The sequence below is a fragment of the Temnothorax americanus genome, unplaced genomic scaffold (assembly GCF_048541705.1).
Source record: "Temnothorax americanus isolate GAGA-0224 unplaced genomic scaffold, ASM4854170v1 Scaffold68, whole genome shotgun sequence".
In the NCBI taxonomy this organism is placed as follows: Eukaryota; Metazoa; Arthropoda; class Insecta; order Hymenoptera; family Formicidae; genus Temnothorax; species Temnothorax americanus.
In genome coordinates, this window is record NW_027509790.1 from 1 (window position 1) to 25,451 (window position 25,451).

The following is a 25,451-nucleotide window of genomic DNA, read 5'->3' on the forward strand; positions in this document are numbered from 1 at the left end:
CGATCGTTACCTAAGCGACCGACCGTGCAGTTGGATCCGCTCGCACGTACTCCCGCGCGATCCGCGCGTCCCTTTTTTAACTCCCCCTATCTGCTGGCCCCGGCTACCCTCTATCCACCTCTGCACCCCGCTCGACATCGTCGGCGGTCTTCGTATCTCGCGAAAAATGCTGGCCGGAAGGGCGGCGAAGGGACGAGGAAGGGTCTGTCGCTTGGGACAGTTCGGTGAACACGGTCGCCTTTGTGTGTCGCCCGGAACTACGTCGACGCTCCGAAATACATTTCGAGTGTGTCGCAAGTCGGCGGACGCGGCCCCTGGCTTAATGAAATTCCGCGCATTCGTACGTTATTAAGAAATGACTATCATCCCTCAAGTATTTTGTTTTTGCATACTTGAGAAATATTGTACTTGTCAGATGTTTTGTTAAACTCTCCAGGACGGTAACCTCCCCCTAGTTTGTTTCTAAATACTTCCGCGGCGTCTTTTGGACGAAGATAAAGTGGGTCAAAAGAACGCTAAAGCTGTCATAAAGGAGGTATGTCTATGGGAACATATGCAATGAGAGTTCCGTATATTCTTTCTACTTATCAATTCCCTGCTGAATTCGAAGTCAAACTGGAAGAAAGTGAGGTAGAAAAGTACGTATGGCACGACTTGTCATACATCCTGCATAAAAGTCAAATTTTCCGAAAATCCCTTTTCACGTATGGAGATAGTACGCGATAGTTCACACAAATTTCTCATCTCAAGGTGTATAGTTAATTGGACCGTATAATTCTTACGATAGGGGTCTAACTGTATAATTCTCCTTTTAAAAATACAATAATCTCTTTCATAGATAAATAAAAAGATTATGATGCACAATTTTTATTTCAAATTTTCCGAACTTGATTTGCAACTTTGATTCACGATTAGTGTTTAAGGTAGTCGTCTCGTCAGGGCATGTATTAGATAAAGTTTTCGATTTTGGATTTTATATCAAATTATATGATCAGCTTTGCAGTCGATTTTTTCTGTGGCTCCTTACCGACTATTTACTCTAGAAAATCGATCTCGAAAATCACAAATTTTGCATTACTTCATACAGACGGCCAGAAAAAGAAGGCTCTATCACGGTTTCAATTCACATATTTTCGCATTTTTCGATTAGATAAAGTGAGAAACAAAACATTGCTTTTTGTACATTAGATTTCGAAGAATCCGATGCAGCCATAAAATATATAGCTTAACGGAGATTGTGGTGATAATTTTTTAGTTTATTTTAGTGAAAATACGGTAATCGAGCAGACATTTTTTGGTCGAGGTTGGGAAGACTTGGCAACGCCGCTGGCTAATCACTGTAGTTGCAGGTTATGGGGCTCGTCTTTCTTAGCCGAATTGGATAGTGATTGACACCCCTGTCATGCGTTTTGCAACCCTTTCTCAGTAATTGTAAAAATTCAATCAAAAAGTATTTTTCTCACTTGTAACCTTTCTCGACGACTCGCATAATCAGCTGATCAAAACGGAGTCAAATGAAAAAAATCACATAATTTGGAAAAAGTAACATACTTTGTCACGTATGAAATTTTACACCATAATTCATAAAATTACTTTTCCTTTAGCAAAAATTGTTTGAAATATATTTCTGAACGTAAAAACCTACAAACAGTCACATGACTAGAACGTAGCGAGACGCCTACCTTAAACGTTTGATGGAAAGTGGTTTATTGCCCGTAAGTGACCGGACGATTTGTTACGGGCAATAAACGTTAACGAAACTAATTACTGACAACGTGGGTTAAACATAATTAGGAGAAACGCATTCCGCGCGGTCGGTCGAGTACAACGCGGCGCGGTGACTTTTGCCTCCTTGACGTCAAACCGTCGTCCAAATAAGCCGGATCGATCGAGCGGGCCGGCCGTCGAACCGTGACATTTTGCCGAAGTTCATTCGTACAATCCTAAACCAAGGACCAACTTTCGCGTTCGTGTTGGCCCAACCCAACTCGCTCGTGGTATTGGCAGAAGCGTTTTCTCTAGCTTTGCTGATTTCGCCGGGAAGGCGAAACTCTACTCATCTTTTTATCTGTCCCTCAAGACGCTAATATACGATCCGACGTGGTGCGGAAATTTTCTAATTCATGTAACATACCGGCTGTGCATCATCAAACCCTATAGATGTTATTTTTATACCTTGACACGACAGCTTAATTAAAATCGAGCTTCTGATTGCGGAACACCAAAGTCCCTCCGGCAATCAACTGCCAAGGTGATGTCATTCTTTCACCCCCTTGGGTCATTAGCGATTACGCGATTCAAATTTAATAAAATATGCATCATTCTTTCGCGACGCGCGTCATATCAATCATCGTCGCGCAGCGCGAAAATGGATAATCGATCGAGATGCTATATTTTTATAAAGGGTGAATCCGACGTTAACATAGCGCGATCGCAATGTACCGCATCAGGATCAAAGTATACTTCTCTCGTGCGATGGCGTCTCTAAATCACGACAGCCGGCGTCGAAATGTTACGTACGTTGAGCGCAGGAGAGATCCGTCGTCGACCGTAATTTGCACAGATCGCGGACCAACCTGGTGGAACACGAAAACGCTCGGCTGCCCTCCGCGTTACGGGGACAGAGAGAGCGAGAGAGAGAGATAGTGCGAGAGGAGGGCGAAATGTCACGCGGGTTGAAGCGCATTACCATACGGTACGACCATGAAGCGCACATAAGGCTCAGTTGGCCGGCGCGCACGGACAGAGGGCCCGAATTAATTATTCCCTAACAGCCCCGAATGAGGTTCTCTTTCTGCTCCCCCCCTCTCTTTCTCTCTCCCTCTCTTTTTCTCTCTTCCGTCTCTTTGGGCCAATATCTCACTCTCTCACCAGCCTGCGGAACAGGCCCTCGTGCCATTACGCGATGCGGTCGTCGTGCGTCACCGCGACCCGACGTAAAACAAAAATATAATGAGATAATTTCGCAGTTTCTCTCCCGAGAAATAAACGAGTGCTTTAAAATAGAAGTATCGCTCGCGACCTTATTGCTGACAAGTATATTCGCAACGTTAAGTGTCGAGTGCCGCCTTTACGACTGGATGTGTCAGTGAAGGATTATGTTACGGGCAATATGTAGATAAAATTAATTAAACATTATGCTCTAATGACTTAAGTATACATGTATTACATGACAGGATGAAATTTGTGCTAACAAAGCTAAATTCAAATATCGAGTCCGACTCCGCAAATAGCAAAGCGGCGAATCGATCCAAAATTTCCCAGTTCCATGCGAGGGCGATTAAGTCGGCCTTCGTGTATCCACCAATTTGGCCCATCAATTCCATCGGTCTTTTCGCAAAATGGACGCCTGGAATTATCGCCAATGCCGTCCCGGGGTGGCGTAATAACAGAATTCTCAATTCCCTACGAACGTTGGAATACAGACGAGATTACATCGTCACGCCCACCCTCCGAGAGATAAGATTTTCCAACGACTTTATCTTTAATCCATACGTTTTTAACTCGGGGATATTAAGTCGAAGGAGCCGGGAACGGTAAATGGGGGATAGCGTGAAAGGGGGAGCAGGGTAAAGGAAGAGTAATGACGGTAATACTCTATGGAACTCCTTCCGCACGGGGGAAGTCGGGAGCTCTGCAAGGAGGGCAAATTTTGGACGGATAGAGGGCGAGAGGCTGGCAAGCCGGAGGGCCGGGCGTTTGATGACGTCATCATCTACTCTAATGCTTAGACATTACTGGGTTTAATTATTCGGCTCCCTTTCCTCTCCCCCCTCTCTTCTCCTTTCCAGGACTACCCGCCATTCCTCTCCTCGCTTTTGCCGACAGTAATCGCTCGCACCTTTGCTTTCGACGGTGAGAAAACGAGAAAATCGTGAGATAAAGGGAAAAGCAGGTGCAAGGTAGGGAAGAACGAGTGGCGAGAGCCAAGTCATCTGAACGTGAAAAGTGAATGAGGTACAACGAAAAAGGCGAGGGATGAGAAAAAGACGAGGCGTGGCGAGAGAGATTTTTTACGACGCGTCGATGACGGGCATGCCGTCGAGGCGACGATGAACGATTAACGTCAGTGTAATGTCGGATCGCGTCGAAAGCACACGTGATGGTTATCTCGTTTTATGGCGCGTGCTCACCTTGTCGTAAGTGTCGCTCTTCATTTCTGGAGGCGCTCTCGGACGAACATCGACGTACTAAGCTCGTGCGGAAGCAGACTTTTCGCGAATTTTACGAGTTATAAAAAAAAAAAAAGGAAAATTGTTGTTACTCCGACGAAATATAAAAGAATCTTGAATTCAGCGTTCTGTGAATGTTGCAAAGTCGCTTGTAATATGCATGACGTTGTCGGTTGTTTCAACCTGTTGGTAAACTAACTAATAGTTAAATCATATACGTCTTTTTCCCTCAAATTATACAAAGATAGACATATAATTTAACTAGTTAGTTTAACAACAGGTTAGGACAACCGGCTCGTAATGATGCTGGATGTGATAATTTCGTCGCGTTGTTCTCATTGTTGACAGAAGCTTAGAGATGACAGCTATAGCGAACGACGGGATGATTTGTTACGTTGTTTCACGGTTGGCGAGAAAAGCTTATGCAGAGATCACGTCTATGGCGAATGACGTGCGATGATGTTGAATGTGATGATTTTGTTACGTTGTTTCACGGTTGGCGGGAGAGAAGCTTAGAGATGACATCTACGATTGGCCGCGCGAATTTCCGTGCAACCATAATCATAATCTCTTCATAAATTACATCGGCAATCTGACAATTTTGCCGTTAACCCGCGTTAACGCCCAATTAAAATAGTAATGAGTAACGTTTTACTCGGTTCGCGCGCGATCGAGAGAATATTAAACGTAAATTCGCCGTAATATTGTTACGCTAATCGGCCGCTAATTAACAAGGTGTATAATTAATCGTCAAGTCGATATATATTACGATGTTGCTTTTTGTCCCTACCTACCCGACAAATCCACCGTTAATGCAAAATCATGTTAATTCAAAATGTTAATGCAAAAACGCGACTACTCATGAGGTTGCCGACGCTAATTTATTCCGTGGGAAGCCGCGCGCGCGGCATCACGCTGACGTAAGTCGATTCTCCCGATTCCGGCGAGTCGAGCCTCAAATCTCCGCCGTCCTTCCGCCATCTCTTCCTCCCGCCCTTCTTCATCGAACCACGACATGACATAATATCTCCTCCGATAATTCTTACGCCAAAACTCGCAGGCGACCCGGACACCTCTTTCGCGGTCATAAATCCATCAGACCCAACATTTGGGATATTGATTCTGGGTCGTACCTTGGTCAGGCCATCGTATCCCGGCATATGTGCGGCACGGGGAAGGGAAAAGGGGGTGAAAGGGGTGGGTGGACGAACAGGGAAAAAAGGTTGTACGTGCTCGATCACGGTACTATCTGGGCCGCCTCGACGATTGAATAATGGCGCTTTCGCGTCCGCGGGAGAGAGCCCGCGTCTGTGATCGCGATTCCGCTCGCGTTCGTAGACACGTCGCGTCGCGTCGCGGCGGCGCAGGATCGTTTCATTCGCGCGCGTATATATATATATATCGATTAAGATTATATAATATATCCGCGGGGCGACACGACTGCGACAAGCCCGCCTGGCAATGCAACGCGGCGCCGGGAAAACGCTATGGGAATAATTTACCCTTGGGATACCATTTTGCGACCGCGGCCCGGAGGATTTCATATCCGTCTGAGACGTCTGATAACGGCGTCGGGGATGAGAGCGAGGGGTCTCGAGGGGAGAAGGCTGGGAAGGCGCAAAGCTCTCGCAGAAAGAGAGAGAGAGAGAGAGAGAGAGAGAGAGAGAGAGAGAGAGAGAGAGAGAGACGGACGTGCCCCCCTCCCCCTCCGCCGACGAAATATTATAGCACCCGCGCCATTTCCGCGCACTGATTGGAAATTGTCACTGCCGCGGAACTATATCTCTGCTCCATTGCCCGCGCGGATATTAGCCGGAAGCGCGGTCGTGTCGCGGCGCGAAAACTTTTTGATTGCGTTCCGCAATCCGGGAGGAATCGCCAACGAGATCGTGAGTTGCGCAGCCGGCGCCGTTGCGGACGTGCCGTGCCGCGTGACACACGTACGCGCACGCAACGCAGGATGCTGCATGCGCGCGTCTCAGTACCGCTATTTCTCCCCCTCCCCCCTCTCTCTTTCTGCATTTCTACTTTGATGAACTACGTGACGAGTCCGACACCACGGAACCAACACAAGTTGATAATGATGTCTCACCATAAAACCAGCGGTATCCGCGGGTCGCTGAACTTTCGGATCGTTCTTGCAGTTTCCTTTTTTCGACCCTTTCCTGAATTTCACAGTCCGGCGATAACCCCGACGTATTTTTTCACGCATCCACGAGAATATATTTGCCGGTAAGAATCTTCCGGCGAGCGATTTAACGATAAATGAACCACTTTTATTGGCCCCTTCAGTTCCTAACACAATCTCTTATTCTTCCCCATTGTGTATTAAATATTTCTCTCTCTCTCTCTCTCTCTCTCTCTCTCTTCATTTTGCGCATTGCATGGCCCATGATTTCGTCGTGCCTCACTGTTTTATTCAATCATTCGCTTAGATCTTCTTCCTTTCCGTCTCAGTGGAAGCGTGCGCTCATTCGCCCACTTTCGAAGATTCGTATACCTCTGTCCCCGTCTGATACGAGACCAATAGCCAATCTACCCGAATTGTCAAAATTACTTGAAAGGATTGTGGCTTCGCAAATTACAGATTACCTTATAGAACATGATCTCATCAATCCCAGACAGTCTGCATATCGACCTGGTTACAACACTCAGTCAGCATTATTACGGGTATGTGATGACATTAAGGAGGGAATCGAGAATGGGCTTATTACAATCATGATCCTTTTCGACTTTAGCAAGGCGTTTGATACTGTCTCCCATTTTCGCTTACTCATTAAGCTTAAGGAGATCGGTTTTTCTGATGCCGTTCTGACCTGGATATTTTCTTATTTAACTGGCCGTTTTCAAGCTGTGGTTGACGATGCTGGTAACTTCTCAGAGTGGCTAGCTACGTCATCAGGTGTTCCTCAAGGCTCTGTTCTGGGCCCGCTTTTGTTCTCTCTCTTCATCAACGACATTGGAAGTGTCTTGCTGTATGCACTTTATATGTTGTTTGCTGATGACATTCAAATTTATCTTAAGTGCTCACCCGCCAATATTTGTCAAGGATTAGAACTAATCTCTAGAGATGCGAATGCTATTTTTAACTATGCTCAAACTAACGGACTCAAACTAAATCCTGCCAAATCAAAAGTGCTTATCTTTGGAAGTCAAGCTCACATTAGAAATATTGATCTCAGTCTGTTACCGCCTATTACAGTAAACCAAGTACCTCTTCCTTTTGTGAGTGAAGTCAGGAATTTAGGCGTTAATTTTACATCGACTATGTCTTGGAAAAAGCATGTGTTACATGTTTCGCAAAAGGTCCATTATGCGCTGCACAAACTAAAATTTAATAGAAACTCCCTTTCAACTGAATTGAGAGCCAAATTAGTTACTACCCTGATAATCCCTCACATCGACTACTGTTGTCTCGTCTATCACGGCCTGAGTAATGAACTGAATGCCAAACTGCAGAGATTGGTAAACTGCTGCATTCGTTTTATTTTCGATCTTAAATGGGACGATCATATCACGCCGTATAGACGTAGACTGGGTTGGCTCTCGGTTGAGAATAGACGGTTGTTTTTTCTTGGGTGTCTAACGTATCGTATCCTTTTCTTAAATTCTCCATCTTACCTAAATGAGCTTTTCGTGCCTTCTGATCCAGCGCTGAGACGATCCGAGCGCCTTGCAACGTCATCACAAGTATTTCACGTCCCGTCTTGCAGAACTACGACGTACATGCACTCCTTTCGCCTGTCCTCAATACGGTTTTGGCATACTCTTCCTGATAACATCACTTCAGCATCGTCTCTTGCATCCTTCAAGAGCCTTCTCCGTTCGTTTTTATTTGCATCAGAATTTGTCTGATACTTTTATCCTTTTGTATGAATCGCTCGGTGCAATGTTCGCATTATCTAGTCAAATGCTTCTAGTTTGTTGCGTTACACAAATTATCATTTGTTATGTATTGTGTACGTTTATTTAGTTTTAAGTTATACATAATTATGCTTATGCTTTTATCTATGCGTTTCCATTTAGTTTTAAGATGTACATAGTTAGTTTTTGCTTTTACTCTGGTGTTTCTATTTAGTTAGCTACATTTAAGATATATAGTGGAATTGCGACATAATTGCCATCTTGTCTTTGTATTATCTACAGACTGTAACTTCTAATATTATGTCGAATTCTAAGTTTTGCTATTCTGTAATTTTGCCCTATAACTGTGTTTGGGCATATTAAACTAATCAATCAATCAATCAATCTCTCTCTCTCTCTCATATGAATAGAGAAGATATTAAATATATCGAATAAGTTTTTTTCCAATTCAACGAAGAAAGTATGCGATTTTATTCGGCGGAGTTTCAAAAATGTCTCAGAGTGAAAATAAGGCATGAAATGCTGGAAAGATATTTCGCATCATGGGTCACGGGCAGATTGTATCGTATAAAACGTAGACGGGAAACCGTGCGCCTTGGCCTCCCCGAGCTTCTTCTTTTGCGAATGTATAAAGCATAAGGCGCATTACAAAGAACGGGCGTATGTATGTGCGTACGGCGGATCTAGTGGGCGACTATACGTTGTATCTACAAGTGTTTATCGATATCTCTCCGGACTAAGTCATACACGATAAAATCACATATTCGAACGCGGAACACGTGTATGAAAGATTCATGTATTCAAACAAACTCTCCTCTAGTCGCGACCCTATTTTCACCGAAGACAATTTCCGGACACAATTCTCGTTATCTTCAATGTGCAACGGCGCGGATGAATCAGGCGGCGGCGTATTACACTGTAGCCGCGCAGACGATGAAATCCATGCAGAAGAATTTAATATCGTATCATCTACATTTAATCTTACCCGAGACCGACGATAAATTCGTATAAAATCCCGATCAGAATTTCACGATGTCGGGCGAGAGGAAACACCGAGGGAGAGAAATGTTTCTTTAATAGCGCCACCGTCGAAATATAGAGAGACTCGCACGGTCGAATATCGAAATAGAGAGACGGCGCGGCGCGCGGTCGCGGGAAATAATATAAATGAGAAACGCAGAAAACAGACATTAACGCGGCCGCAAAAACGGACGTGATTGGATTCTAGTTGCGTGTGTGCGGCGCGCACAGCGGTGCGTCCACTCTCATACGGTCCACATTGATTTTCAACGGGCACAGAGAGGCCAAACTCCACCAAACAACCCGCCGTGCCGTGCCGACCCCCTCTGAAAATACTGCACGTACGTACTTACGTACACATTACGGATGCAGCCGGTTGCACACGTGTGCGCGAGAGGACAGTTTGAGTAGGCAGCTGCATTTGCGGACGAGGTGGTGGAGCATATCCCTGTCGAGTGCTCATCGTGAATTGGTTTCGCAGCGCGCGCGATGGCGGGAGTTTTATCCGCAGAAGTGTTTCACCGCACCCAAAAAAAGTCGTTGAAAAACAGTCGGCCCGCAGTTCTGAAAATGTGGGAAAAAAAACAAATCGTTTAGATTTTCGTCATCGAGTCATCAAGAACGAGATACAGTGCTAATTACATTTGGTGTAATTGATTAACATATCTTTTCGCTATTTGTCCAATTTTATAGAGACCTGGCAAATTGTTGCAAAAATGCAAAATATAATTGGCATAAAAATATATTATATTTTAATATTACATATATTACATATATATATATATATAAATAATGAAAAATATATACGTATTTAATTATGTATTTACTTCGCGCGCTCGCAAAATATTCGTAAAGAACTCTCTTCGTGCGTTCTACCCATTTCCTGAGATTAGCGATGCGTAGATCGGTAACTGGACCATTGAGCGAATGCAATTGCAATTCGCGCGCTGATCAACAAAGGATGCGGATACGACGTCAACGTCGCACATGTCTGTTTGCGTGTTGACAGTTCGTGAGTGAACCGAACCGGCTGTTTAGATCGCGGGTAGTAACGATCATCCGACGAGGAAGAAGGAATCAAACGCGGAGACTAAGCAAACGAGCACGCGCTGCGATTTAACGCGATTATCGTTATCCCCCGTAATTGTTCGCTCTACGAATGACGCGTGACGGATCTGTTTTGTGCGTTCGATCGTAGTGCGTTTGATTAGGCTTGTATTCTAATCATCTTATTATCTCAATAAGAAATATTAGCAACAACTTCAAAGTCGTTCAATGAATCAATGAACTCGTAATAAAGCATACGCATCCTTCAGATCTTCATACTTTTGGCCCTTTCTAACATTTCGGAACTTAGTAAAACGATTTCCCGAAATATACCTAAGTAATTAATCTTCTATTACACTCGCGAGAAAGTTGTCCCACGTCCTTTCTGCCCCCGACTGATCTAATTAGCGCGAACGCGCCAAATTAATTCCGCGTCATTGTAACGGAATTATCGCTACAATTATCTCCGTTACGAGAATACGAGAAAGGGCGATTAGAGACGCCTTGAATTAGCGCGCTAATTCGCTCCAATATTTTTCAGCACCAGGTGTAGTGCCCTCGCAAGTGCCTCGAAGGATTCGTATGGCTCGCTCTCGCCCTCGCCCTCGCCCTCCGTCCCTCACCGCTCTGGAACGGAGGATTTATGACCCCTCCCGATAATCTTTCGTTGCTCCTTTTTGGAAATAAACGTCTCCTTCTCTCTCTCTCCCCCGCCCGCTAACTGCGGCGAATCGAGAAACGAGATGGACGTCGGCGGCGGCCTCGTATTAATCACTCCGCCGTAGACAGAGCGCGTGGCAGATAACGTTATCGCGTCAGTTTCTATTACGCCGTAACACTTTCCGAAGCGAAGGGGTCGACCCCGATAGCGACCGGCAGAAACGCGCGTTGGTTCGTCTAGTTTGCAATTTATGAATGCGACCGCTTACATATTTTGCGAGACGCGCTGCGCGTCCGCTCTTTTCTCGCGGCTTTGTTCCTCGAAGCGCGATGATTATTCCCGTGACGAGGAGAGCATATCTAGATACAAGGATTATACGGATTGCGTTAGTTCTCGAGACCCGAGGGAACTGTTACGAAGTGCATCATCGAGGATCATAACGCCATAAATCCGATTCTGTCGCTATCTCTCGGTCTAAATAATACTATTATCATACGATAATTTTTATTATAAACATATTTCAAATATAGAATGTACGGTTCGCGAAAAAGCGAACGTGCCGTCGTATTTTTGGTAAATGTTTACAATTAGGGCCCCACCTCCACCTCTGATCTTGACATATGTTGTCAAAGTCACCCTCCTGAGTGACCTTGAGAAGGTTTTAGTCGGGGGTTGCTTCTTATTAAAAAGTTATAAACAAAAAAAGTTTGAAAAATATAGCAGCTATTTTGAGTATTGAAAGGCAAAAATGACTAATATATATGTCGAAATAGTTCACGCATACACTTTTCACGCGAGACGAGTTGTTACATAGGTTCGTGGCGCACTTTATTACAAGCTCGAAATCACACAACGAAATCACAACTTCTATAAAGCAGGGCATACACACGTGTGTGTGTGCGCCCTGTTTTAACGAAAATCACAACTTCTATAAAGCAGGGCATACACACATGTGTGTGTGCCCTGCTTTAACGAAATCACAACTTCTATAAAGCAGGGCACACACACACGCCATGCTTTAAGCAGATATTTTGTATACAATAAACGAGCTTGTAAAGCGCGCCACAAACCTATGTAACAACTCGTCTCGTGTGAGAGTCAAACTTTTTTTGTTTATAACTTTTTAATAAGAAGCGACTCCCGACTAAAACCTTCTGAAAGTCACTCAGGAGGGTGACCTTGACAACATATGTCAAGGTCAAGGTCATCGGAGGTGGGGCCCTAATTGTAAACATTTACCGTGTTTTTTAATGTTATTATCAGAAACTCTCATTATATATTCGCAAAATAAATATAAATATAAAAGTATCAACGTTTTTAAATCTGTTTTATATATATATATATATATATATATATATATATATATATTTACGATATTATATTAATAAATTAAAATATCCTATGTGTGTAACATTTATAACATAACATATGTTATAGATAATATTATAAAGTATTTATATAACGTAGATATATAATTTATAAAATGAAAATATTATACGTTATAAAAAAGAGAAAGAGAGATCAACAGTACAACAAGACAAAAAATACTTTGTTATATATAATTTACAATTCTCTCGCAATTCTCGTATCAATATTTCTTATACTTTGTGGCACACAAGACGACGTTTAAAGACCGTTCTCACTTTTCTCTTTTTAACGCAACGAAACTGATCACATTGCGACACGATAAAAATGTGTTCGCGTCGTAACGCATATGGCACCATTACCGGGCCGCAACAGCGATGATGACGACGGCAGGTCGTCAGCGGGCAATACGGCCAGCTTTTTCCCTTGTTTGATTACTAAGTCTAGTATAATGTTGAGTGGCGAGGTCTAATTGGCAATTGCTATGCAGACAGTATCAGTAGCAGTACTTCAAAAAAGGTTTTTCGTTCGGGTGGAACACGTCCGAACACGTTTGAACGTGTCGTCCGTGTCTTCACGCGAAACACGTCCGAACTGGTCCGCGTACGTTGGGCGAATATCGCGCCCGCTCGTGTCTGCAGCGTGGATTTTACACTGCCGAAGATATTCATGGCTCGTTGGCGAGTTTATTTTACTCATAAATTATCCCCAAGTAAGTATTCCAAGGGCCGTATTCTGTTCCGCTAAAATCCGCTTACCGACAATTGTCGGTGTCGTTGCGCAGCTCTTAACACGATATGAAAAACCTGCGCAACGACACTTATCGAACCGACAGTTGTCGGTAGGCAGGAATGGAATACGGGCCCAGCAGTCGCGCGGAGCGGTCCCAAACCTTAGCCGCGCGCACGCGCGCCGTATAAAGCCCGGTCTACATAGGCCGCAGTTCGCAAAACGCAAGACACACGCACAGTCTACATGTCAATCTAACAAAGAGGTTAGGTTGACATGTAGACTGTGTGTGTGTGCTTGCGTTTCGCGAACTGCGGCCTATGTAGACCGAGCTTAATAAGAGAGAAACGCCGCGGACGGTTCATGCGGTTCAACAAATACTTCAAGTCCGCGAGAGAGCCGCCGTCAGACTCGCCGAGCCCGTAATTTACACCTTCGCCGCCAGTCCTTCCCCGGAGAATGAGCCCGGTATGGTGTTATGGTCGGTCGATCACGAGCTTCTGCTTGCCTCCCGCCGGCCGCCCCCGCGCGACTTTATCTTCCCCACGGCGCGATAAAAACCTCTTTTCTAAATAATCCAACGTTTTTTTTTCCACGTCGAATGAGAGATACTTCTCGACGGCGTGGAAGCGACCACTCTTGAAAACGTCGCTCGTCTCCCGTCGCATCGATAATTGAAAAGTTTGAGGATCGAGGCGAGACGGCCGAGTCTTCGAAACTCCCGCCACGACAGACTAGCTAATGTCGCTCACGCGGGGAATTAACGCTCGCAATCGACGAATCGAGCTAACACCTTTATTTAGCACGTGCAAAGTTTACGCGTTTTTTTATTTTTTTCAGTGAATATATATTTTTTATTCTGTATAGCGATATTTGATATATTTGATCCTATTAATTTTGTGTTGTGTATGCGCGCGCGCTTATGGATATTGTATAATTCCTCGTATTCTCTGTTTCGATAGATGTCGGGTTATTCGTGTTTCGAAACTTGCTGTTCACGCGTTCATGCAAGCGTTGACATCGTGTATTAAGCGCTAATAGGTGAGCTCGAGCTGTTAGGTGGACGTAGTGATCGTAGTCATTTATTAAACAAAGCGAACAAAAGAGAAAACTGTTTTTATTCGCTTTCCCGCTTCTCACATCCCTGTGATTATCCCAGAATAATCAGACACGAAGCGATTTTACGTTAACGGAGAAGGCCGGGCATCCGGACGTCGGCGAGGCAGGAAAGGAAGAAAGAAAGAGGAAGGTATAGCAAGGGGGAGGGCGGGGGGCCTCGGCGATAAATCGGCGGTTCTCGAGTGCCCCGCGGGAATGAACTGACGAAAATATAGCGGCGGGCCGCAAACTACGAATTGTTAGTTACTGCGCGCCGCCGTAAAATATATGAGCCGGCGGCCGTTCGCGCGAGAGGTAGGATATACCCGCAAAACCCTGGAGAGGGCCCGCGCAAACGGAAGCCTACCTCGAAAATTCGACACCTCGAATCGCGAGTCTCGGAGTATAAGCGTTCCCAGGTTGCCGGCGCCGCCTGCATGCCGCGGCGTACCTAAATTACTAACCGCACGAAAGTCGTACACGAAAACCGTATCTCTCTCCTTCAACATGACGCCTCTTATTTGATTCCCTGTCTACCATACGTTAAATCTTACTTTGAAAATCAAGTTTTGTCGATATCTTTACGACGAACAGAATTTCTAGTCTTGCAAATTTACATGTTATTTTATTCAGTTTATCCGAGAAGTCGGGGCTAATTTCTTGATAAACGTATTTGCAATTTATTGCAAATGACAGATTCACGGTATTCACGTCACATTGGCTCCATTCGCGATTCGAGCGTTTGTGCTGCGTGCAGACGAAATAGAGAGAAAGGCCCGATTCTTTTTTAAAAATTTCGGAAAGAAAGACCCTCGAGAAAATTCACAATACACAATAGCATCCGTATATCGACCTCTGGTTTTTGCGGTGGGGAACATAAATACGCGTTTCAACGTATCATCAACAGCAGAATGCGAATAATTTAACGAAAATGAGATATCGTGTCGAATATGAAAAGTTGGCATACGTGAGTTTTTTTGATTACGTCAAAATACATGAATCGCGTTGTTATTTTCGACCTCTACATGCTAGGGACATCTGCTGATGGCTAATCATCAAAGTAATTTTTATTATTTTCGTACTCGACAATTTGTACGAGATATCAAGATACATGCAATAGACGATATAGAGAGCAAGACTATAATTGAGAGCCTCGGCAAAAATAGATTTAAAAAAAAGGTAAAACAAACATTGTACTAAAATAACTCCATTATATACCTGTTGCGATATTTTGCGAATGCAAATCAAGAGACACGGTAGTGTCTCGCGCCAAGTACACGCGGAGCGAGACCGACCGTGATTAATTTTACCTAACAAACATGATGATTGACTGTGTTCAATTACCGTGAATGGTAAACAAACAAATCTTTTTTTTTATCTACTTTATCATTTGTACTACAGAGATATTTTCACCTACTGCAGTAATTTTATAGTTCAGAGAAAGCAAGTCACTAAATAAATATACCACACGTTAGAAAGTGTCACATTTTTTTTAGAATCAAAATCATTACTCTTTTTACACGATAAATAGCGCAAAAGAATATTTAGCGTAGCCAGAGTTTCACTATAACGCGAACTCTTTCGCCAAAGCGTTCGACGCGACGCGTTTAACCTCGTACGCTATTATTTCGCGTCCGTCGCTTTTTTTGCCCCGAACTTTTCGCGCCGCTTCCGCACTTCGCCGCCGGCATTGTACAGCGTATTAAATGCAGTTACTAATTATGACACGAGCTCGAGGTCGTGCGGGGGTGTTGCGCTCGCACGAACCGCGAATAGCAAGGGCACCCTCGCGCGATAATAATGGCCATCAGAATTCTAGCGACGTGCTATTAGGTAAATTGTGAGAAATACCGTGGATCGCGCGGCGGCGTTGACTCGCGCAGTCGGGCCGCACGTCCGAATTCTCAAGAGCGCAACAGAGAGACGACAAACTTGCCGCTCCGGTCGATTTGATTAAATCGCGGATACTTAATTAAAGCGGATGTTAATGTCGCGTCATTACGCGCATCGCTGCTCGTTCCGGTCAATAAGACCACTCCCGTAAGTTCTAACTGTCGTCCCACGAGTACCACTCACGAATTGCCTTACGTCGTCCCAGTGACGCACGTGTCCTATATTTTCCGAACGGGTCCCTACGACTGATTAATCTAAAGGGATGAAACGCCATCGGCAATAATTTTATGTTAAATGTTAATCCTACGGTACCTACGGTTATTCTCAATTATTACCTCAGCGTTACTAATATCGGTATTAAACCCGCAGTAATCATATCGCTGTGCAAAGTGCTAATTTCGAGAAAATTTCTTCTCGTCCGTATCTCGTACGAATATCCATGATTTCCGCGCGAGTTCGCTAACTGCATATTCTCAATTATGCGCGCTATTCGCGGCCGAACATCTGCAGTGATCTGCACCGCGAGGCCGTTAACAGAACTCGCCTTTGAAAAAAAGCTCGTTAAAACATTAAAATCGCCCGGTCTTTTTGTTCCGTCAAAAATCGAGGCATCGCGGTACTTAACGCAGAGTTCTACACGAGGAGAGGAACTAGAGGAATAGAGAGGCAGATATACATCGGCATGGATCAGCGACAGGAACTCGCGTCCCTGTTTACGTACGGCTCGTCGACCGTTTTTTTTTATTTTTCTCTCCTTCTCTCTTTCTCTCGGCGTTTATATCCTCGATCTCGATCCGTATTTCTCGGTTCGTTTCACTCGTGCATTACAGCGCAATGCCGACCGGCGTGGATTTCGCGGTCCGTCGACACCGACTAGCCGCCCCCGCTGCCGCCGCCGCCGCCGCCGCCGCCGCCGTCGTTCGACTCAAAAAGGGCGGGCAACGCTATATACAATGTCTATTTATTTGCGACAAATTCAATGGAAGCTCGGTTCCAGAACCGCTACTATCACTGGTGTGTAATCTCCGCCTCTCCTCTTCTTTCTCTCTCATTTCAACTCTTCTTTTTTCCTACTATATCTCTCTTTTCTTAATTTTAATGTATATTTTTTCCCCTCTATGCACGCACTGTATTTTTTACGCGTAAGAAAATTACACATATAGAGTGTAAAATAAATAAATTATCTCTTTTTCTCGTTATTTTAGTATATTTACGTTTTCAAGCTAAATCGCGTCTGATATATTTTTAAGAAAAAGATCCGTTAAAAAAAAAAATATCGATTTTCGGTTTTTTGCATTTTTATATAGCTTATAGTTTTGAAAATATTCTCTCCAAATATTATTAAGGAATTCGCAAAATTGGCGGAGTTATAGAGGTTTGAATGGACCTCGAAATGGACGGGTACGCCGCAGGTATATGTTATACCGTTATAACACGAACCGCATGCGAGCCGCCTGGCGACGCATCGGAGCGCGTCGGCTAGAGGATCAGGCTTGGAACGTGCAAGTTCTAGCCTGAACGTGCAGGTAGTGCAGGGGTACTAGAATTTCTTTTCAAAGAAACCCCCTCCCATCCCTCGTCCTTTGTTCGGTTTATTCTGATATTCAACCGTCGTGTCGTATCGTTAATATTGCTTAGACTCCCAAAGTAAGCGTACTTGTTTCACGAGTAAAAGTGCAGTAGTTGTTGAGTTGGACGATGGATTTAAAAAAAACAGCCGAGATAAACGTATACGACCAGATCGTCAAGAGAAAAAAAAGTTCCAAAGACAACAGCCGAAACTGATTCGATTTTCAACTCGACATCAGCAAAAAAATTACGCAATGTCCAGGATAATAAAATTCCGCGGGACAGGGATAGTAACTACGTGATTTTCAATTTCTTTACGGTGTTCGCGGCACTGAGTGCATATATGGAGTGCAAAGAATGTCACGAGGAAGTGAAATTTGACAAAAAGAATCTAACTGGGCTCAGTTTCAAAATCCAATTAGAATGTGCCTGTGGAGTCAAATTCGTGGATTCGTCTCCGAAGATCGGTCAAGCGTCCGAAATAAATCGTCGGTTTGCCTTTATTTCGAGACTTCTTCCACTCTCAAGAGCTGGAATTAATTTGTTTTGTGGCCTCATAGACATCAGCAAAGGTTTTACACAGAGACTGTATACCACCTGTCTCGAGGATATCCATATTGCCAGCAAATCAGTTTTCGAGTCCGTACTAAAAAAAACTGTCGAGGAAGAAAAGCAGGAGAACATCGCTTACAGACGCGATTGAGAACTGACAATATCAGGAGATACTGTCATAGGCACCTGGAAGAAAAGAGGATATTCTTCCAAGTACGGCATAACTACTCTGATTGGCTGTTACTCCCAAAAAGTTTAAGTCATCGACGTAATAGTCAAATCGAATTTTTGTCTAGGATGCAAAACATGGGAAAATCAGAAGGGTATTCCAGAATACGAAGACTGGATTAAAACACATCATAAAAAATGCGAAAATTTCATGGTAAAGATGTTTGAACGGTCCGAGGAGAAGTATGGCGTGCGGTATGGCACTTACATCGGAGATTGCGATTCGAAAACGTACATCGCCATCAAAAACGCAAAACCATATGGTGACGAATTGTCGGTGCAAATTGTCGGTGTACTCATATACGAAGATCTGGCCAGAGAAGAATTACTGGAGAGATGTCTGGGGGACAACACACAAAACAGCAATGAGTCTTTCAATGCTACACTCTGGAGGCTGGCCCCAAAACATCTGCATTGCGGTCTTTCCTCGCTTGAAATCGCTACAGACATAGTATGCTGCTATTGTAACAAGGGATTCAGCCCAATCCTGAAAATAATGTGTGCTATGGGTATGCGTATTGGCGACGAGGCTCACGATCTTGCAGCTACGCGCGACAACGAGCGCATCAAGCGTATGCTGAAAGAAGATCATCCTTCGGGGTCCAAGAAGCACGGAATGCTGAGAGAGAGGCTAGCAGTGCTCAGTATGATTTTTACTTGGAGGAAGATGGACTCCAATATGGCGCCGGAATAGCCGATTGAGCGTGACTGAAATCAACGATTATTTCTACCGATTCATATAAAAACTTTAAACGCGTTTTTCTCGAAATCACTTTTTTTAAACTTGTACCCATGATATCTCAGGAACCATTGGATCGATTCACTTAAATTTTCGCGAGGTTGTTCAGAATACATCTCTCTAACGCGGCGAATAGTCTACATAAAAAATTACAACCTGTACAACTTGAAGAAGACTGAAAAAGCTGCCAAATAAAAAAAATTGTTATCGTGGCGCCATTTTGTGATTTTTTTTCAATGCAATCGAGCTACGGGCTATAAAAAGGGTCATCTGGCAAACCAAAATATACCTGGATTTTTTGTTTCAGATCAGTCAAACGGGCGCAATCGCGGGTACCGATGAAATGCTGCCTCTTGCGGTCCAGCGCGCCAAGCGAGTACGACTCAACAAAATGTCTTATAAAAATTTGTATAAGCATAAAAAATACCAATGAATATGTACGCAAAAGAATTTGTCAATTGGTTTTACTGTTTTGGAACAAAAAATTCGTGAAAATTAATTTAAAAAATCTCATTAAAACGTATCTCCCCCCTTTTAAAGAAAATTCTATTGTCCTTTTGCCTTCAAAAAAGCATTGACATTCAAACCGAGCAACAATATAACGAGCATCTGACCGTTTACGTGCTGTTCATCCACACATTTATGACGTCAAAGATCGGCGCGGGAAGAGAGCGAGAAAAAAGACGAGGGCGGAGTGGACAGCATGAGGGTGTTTCGGACAACGCGCGGTGACCGGAAGCGCGGTCCGGTGCTTTCCCACCATCGGCTACGTGGAGCAATGCTCCCGGCGCTGGGTGAAGGTGCTATTGCCGAAGTGGCACGGCCGCACTTGATTTCGGTTCGAAAGAATCTAATCGAGTCGGCGCATCGGACGCTTCGCGTGTGAAATTGCTGTCGCGAGAAATTGCACACTCGCACACTTCGTGTTTTTGAGTCCCACAGAGAGCTTTCAAATTCAGTGACCGAGCCTCGATAGATTTATCAGAACGCGGATGTCGGGAAAGTTGCGACGGTTTATTACTATTATCATACTGATCGGGGGAACATCAAACGTTCGATATTTTAGCATCGATAAGATGAATACTTTATCAAGCTTAATATAATCTAGTGGCTATTAGAGAATAACAATATAAAAAAGCTGGAAAAAACATGCAAAAAATCTGTCCACATTTTAATTAAGGAATTTACAGAATTATGTACAACTAGCATGCCCCGCCGGGCTTCGCCCCGGCCCCGGTATTTCTTTAATTTTTTTTTTTTTTTATTGTTATTTTGCTTTTTGGGGCGGAGACGAATCCAACAAATCATAGATCATTAAAATCTGTCCAGCCGTTCTTGAGTTATAAATGGTGTAACTAACCCGACTTTGTTTATATATATATATATATATATATATATATATATTAAAACTATATTTTATGCGGTAAAATAGTATACCTCGAAAAAAACCTAAGTAACAACTGATAGACGTAATCTTCATATCTCGAAAAATCTTGAAAAAATCTAAGCAGTAGTATCTTTATTTCCGAAAAATTATAACTCAAGTGATACACGTCACAAAATTATGTTACCTTATCAAAAAGAAGAGTCGCGCTTCAAGTGATCTATTACAATTACAAAAAAGAAATGATATTTCTTTAAATTACAGCGTCAATTACAGAGAGAACATATATATTGCTTCAAAAAATAATTGTTGCACTACTTTGAAAAATCTTTACATTGTGTCAATTAAAAAAGAATGTATGATAACAATTTTATAAGATTAAAAATTTTTATTTAAGTTTAACAAGGAAATACAAGATATTTAAATACAAAGTTTACATGTGTATTTTTTAGTGGTCACAAAGAATTACAGAGATAACAGTACAAAATACAAATATTTTATTAAAATACATGAATTTTTCTTGTAAAAAACTTGGCGCTGCTAGACCTCAAAATTTTAAATAAATAGATACAATAAATAAAAATAATTCAGAGAAGAATGCGATGAGAGTAATATTAAATGATTACCAGCGTGGATGTGCGAGTGCATAAGTGATATGGGTGTGCGTGACGACGCGGACGGCGGATAATGCGGCTTCTAATTAAGTAGAGGACAAGTTTCTCTGTAATAATATTTGTAAGAAAATGTAAACACTCGCATAGTTAGTAATAATCACATAAACGTAGTTAATATTAATAATAATAATAAATAAAATTAAGGTAGGACATTATATAAACAGTAAATAAACTAAGTATGACAGTAATATATAGAATAAGATAATTATAGGATAATTACATAAAACAATTACCTTGTTGAATTAAAAATCGTCGCGTCGCGTAATAAATATAATAAAGAGTCACACGGTCGGTCTCGCTCCGCGCGTATTACCGTGTCTCTCGATCGATCGAGATAGGTTAACTGATGATGAACTGACTGACAGCGCGCTAAACGAACGCACTGTCTGCACTGCACTGCACTGCGATACTAACGCCACTAGCCGCCAGTGTCGAAAAAGTGAAAGTAACGTTTCTGATTATGACGTCATCATATAAGACGTCGGCGTTAGGAGAAAGAGGAGGAGGAGGAGGAGGAAGTATTTTAATAAAAAATTTTCACATTTGGACTTTGCGTCGCAATATCTCTACTCGTAGGGCACGTAGCGGAATATTATAAGAGAAACCCTCCCCCTAATTGGACCCCAAGCTATCGATCAAGCCTACTTAGAACTTGATCCGTTCACTCGTTATCGAGATCTCAACATCTCGGGTACTCGCAACCCGTCGCGTCGCGTAAAAGAGTCACGGTCGGTCTCGCTCCGCGTGTACTTGGCGCGAGACACTACCGTGTCTCTTGATGCAGATAAATGCGACACGCATAATCAGATCGTAACCATAGAAGTCTTTTCGAATTAAACGACCTCGCCTCTTCGCGAGAGCTCTACCTCAACCCTCAACCATCTTGCGGCAAAATAAAATTCCGGCGTCGAAATCGAGCCGGGGATATAATGGACCACGCGTGTTGAGCCATGCTTCCAAAGTAATTGCCTCATCTGGATCGCGAGCGTCGAAGGAACATGTCAACTATACTGAAACCTGAAACTCGCTCATGATATATATACGCACGGACACACGTGAAGGTATATACAGCGGGTCGGCGTGTACCCATATACGCGTATATATACACCGTGCACATCCACGTGCGCACGTACGAGCAACTCACGGCACATACACGCGCGCACACTGGCCCGGGACGACGAAAGTAGCGATTGCACGCGATACGCGTGCTGAAACGAAATGGCCCCGACGGAAACGCTATGTATCACCGACCGCCGGCCATATCACCGGATCCACGCCGGTCACACAAAATAGAACAAATTTCTCGGCGCGATAGCGGAGTCCCGTGTAGAATTGTTCCGCTCTGTTTGCGCGTTACGCCGTTATTTTATACTTTTCGCCGATAAAGTTTAATTCACCGAAAGCATTCTCCGCGAGATCCATAGGCGGCCGCGCGCGATAACCGCGTATACGATCAGCGATACGCCGTTATCTATTAAATGTAAAAAAAAAAATAAATAAAAAATAAAAAAAACGTCGTCGGCCAAGAAATGGTATTAAAAAAGGTAGCGTGATAAATTTTTTGAACGCTGACGAAAAAAGATCGCCTTTGCTAAGATCGCCTTTCTTCCGCCGTGGCTATTACTCTCATTGCGATTTACGCCGCCCGGCGTAATAAATGGTTGACTCGAAAATCACCGTTGATGTACTCGCGTTTCGGTTCTACGGTTCATTTGTCACGGCTAGAGGCATCGTATACGCGCCACCGCGGTTTCTACCTCTGAAATTTTCAGAGTCGACTCGAACGCCGAAATTTGCTCGCTCTCGTCTTCGGGTCAGAGGTGTCACGCGCCTGCTATAGCGTTACCGCGGGGGCATCCTGCAGAAATTATCGTCCTTCCCGCGTCACTCGTGATTACTAATTTTGTAATGGTCAGGATATTTCGACGGGCAAAATGCGAGCGATAATCTCGAACCGGACTATAATTTCATTAAATCTTGATTGAACGCGGCACGACGTTTGCGTCATGTATAGCGTGTGTTCCGCTCTGATAGTTTGACACTGCGGTGGCATGTTAACTCGAAAATGATCTCCGAACAGATTTTCTCAGCGGCTATTTCGAGCGACAAGATAGACCGTGCGGCATCATGGTCCCTCGCACCGAATAGATTATAATCTCCTATATGCGGAACACCCGTTTAATATACTGATTAAGCCGCCTATTATACTCCTTGACCAAAGAGGCCATTACGTACGAACAAAAGATGAAGAAACCGAAACATCGAAGATAGAAAACTATACCAAAGTGTATTTCAATACGTAAACTGAATAGTTTCTGTACACAATTTGCTATAAAAGCTATTAAAAGATGAATTCAAAAATATAGAATATAATTAAAATAACAAAATATACATATGAAATAGGAAGAGCATTGGATTAGAAGAGGACGTAAAACTAACTTTCTTACGCTGTCATTTTATTATGAATCACTTACGAAGTAAATCCTGCATCATTTTTTAAATTGCCTCGTTCCGTAGATAAAATCAACGCCCTAGCACGCGGTCACATGCGTGCGAGCATATGCGTAGACGTACGCGTAAAGGCCTGGACACACGAATCGACAAAAGACGTAAGACGTAAATCGTAAGGAAATCCACTAATCAGAGTCGACTATTCCCCTCTTCTTCCCTCTTAAAGAGGGGAATAGTTGACTCTGATTGGTGGATTTCCTTACAATTTACGTTTTACGTCTTCCGTCGATTCGTGTGTGAAGGCCTTCACCGAGTCCCATTTTCGGCACTGTCCGGAGGCTCCCGTAAACTCATTCGGGAGCCCTTCGGAGCCCCTCGGGCAAAAAGCGTCCAATGCCACGGTAACAACGATAAATCCACTTCGGAACGAATTCGACGGTGAACGCCGCGAGGATAGGTCGATCGGGAAAGAGATAGAGAGACGCAGAGAGAATGACGATGGCGATGGGGATGCTTCGTGTCGAGGCAGGCGTTAACGGTTCGGTTGTTCGGTCGCGATAAATCAACAACTGTCGACGCTGGGCCCACGGCAAACAGCACGCTGCAATTTCAGCGGCGATGGATGCCGAAGACGACGACGACGACGAAATTAAATACGACGTCGCATTGTGTACAATGTCGCCGCGTAGCAAACGCCCCGGCACATAGACACAGTAAAGTCGTATTCCAGCAGCGATGCTCCGAAAAGAATGTTGTCTTCCTACGGCACTCTCGCGCCGGACGAAATAAATTGATTTCCTCTATCCTCCACCCTTTGCTATCGAATCCGCTGTATTATCCGTCGCTGCATTACGTATATCATCAGTATAGCTATAGCGATATAATCATTTAATCGATTTCGCCGTATGCATGTGCATGATACATTGGATCGTTCCATTAACGAAATGATCGTGTTCCGTTTCGTATACGTATTCGCGATTCCGGGAACGATTCCTTTTGAACTTAAAATAGAGTTTCAAAGGGCTGCAAGTTCGCCTGCGCTTAATCAGAATCTTTGCGTTGATTTAAGGAAAGTTTATCCATAAATACAAAACGATATAAAACTAAATAAATTAGAATAACTTAACGTAACGCAGATATAAATCTTATTGCTGTTGAACAACAGTCTTACACTTAATAAACAGCTCGCTAAAACTGCTTTGCATTTATGCAAAGATTGCGAATTTTCTTTTTACGTTCATGAAGCACCGAGAGTTTGCTTTCTTAGGGAAAAAGAAAAAAATAACTGGGAAAATAATCAAAAAGCATAATTAATAAATTCAATCAAACGGAAAATGCCGATGTTAACCGATAATATTGAATTTAAATTCTCCAGTATCTTCTAAAACCTAGTGAAATTATATGACATTATACATATCCTAATTATAATTTTCATGTACTTGGTAATTTCGTTATCCTTATATATTTTTATTCATTTATTTCATAAATCCGATATAATCCGCCGTTCACCGGTGTACACGATGAATCTTCTCGGACGTTACAGAACTTCCGGTGTACTGTTAGCGTTGTAAATCACCGAGTATCACTGAACGGCCGTTGATGCTTTCTTATTTTTCCGTCCGCGTCGCATCCCCTGTAGGTATCCCTCCCGATATATTCAATATTCTTTGTGCGATCACCGCGATCGTTTGCGGACCGCGTCTCTAATTTATCGTCGCTCGACAATACGGCGACAATGAATATCGAAACAATAACGACAACGACCAACGACGAGGACGAGCGTTTCGTGCACGCGCACGCGAAAGAATGGCGTTTCGCTATTGCGATCACGACGGATATTCTCTCGCCGCGGAACGGAACTTCCGGCACTCTCGCCGGAATCGCAACGTACTTGCATCGAAAGACCTTTTTTCAGCGATCCGAGAAAGCACTACCGCGCGGGCGAGTCGAAGCACGGCGGTAAAAACCGCATACTTAATGAATTTTCAGGCGAATACAAAGTTAA

General features: G+C 43.5%; 1 long non-coding RNA gene and 1 pseudogene across 3 annotated transcripts in view; one reads left to right on the forward strand and one right to left on the reverse strand.

The window, feature by feature from the left end:
• Positions 1 to 9,409: 9,409 nt before the first annotated feature.
• LOC143905853 (uncharacterized) overlaps positions 9,410 to 25,451 on the reverse strand; it is a 154,059-nt gene continuing 138,017 nt past the window's right edge. For all 3 annotated transcript variants that reach the window (XR_013259346.1, XR_013259347.1, XR_013259348.1), the window contains one exon: positions 9,410 to 9,620. This is a non-coding gene — a long non-coding RNA (uncharacterized LOC143905853). The remainder of the gene's footprint in view (positions 9,621 to 25,451) is intronic.
• Positions 17,243 to 18,892, forward strand: LOC143905843 (uncharacterized; annotated as a pseudogene).